General features: G+C 26.3%; 1 protein-coding gene across 1 annotated transcript in view; it reads right to left on the bottom strand.

The window, feature by feature from the left end:
• The window catches only part of LOC119582359 (nesprin-1-like), a gene marked incomplete at its 3' end in the record, with an annotated part of 145,991 nt that overhangs the window by 72,009 nt on the left and 73,769 nt on the right, over positions 1–213 (bottom strand).

Genomic DNA, 213 nt, shown 5'->3' with positions numbered 1-213 from the left:
TATCTTCGTTTTTTTTTTCTTTATTTGGTTTTAAATATAAGACATTTTTCCTACATTCTTTTTTCGTCATTTATTTTCCTACATTTTTGCGTTTTTTTTTACGACGTAAATTAGAAGCTTGAATTAAAAGCTTCGCCGTTTGCTCACGAAATTTTTTACGTCTTTACTTTGCAAAAGGGGGTACTAATTTTTAAATTTTTTAAAATATGTGCA

Source organism: Penaeus monodon, chromosome 15 (assembly GCF_015228065.2).
Source record: "Penaeus monodon isolate SGIC_2016 chromosome 15, NSTDA_Pmon_1, whole genome shotgun sequence".
NCBI lineage: Eukaryota > Metazoa > Arthropoda > Malacostraca > Decapoda > Penaeidae > Penaeus > Penaeus monodon.
This window is presented reverse-complemented; position numbering and strand designations above follow the sequence as displayed.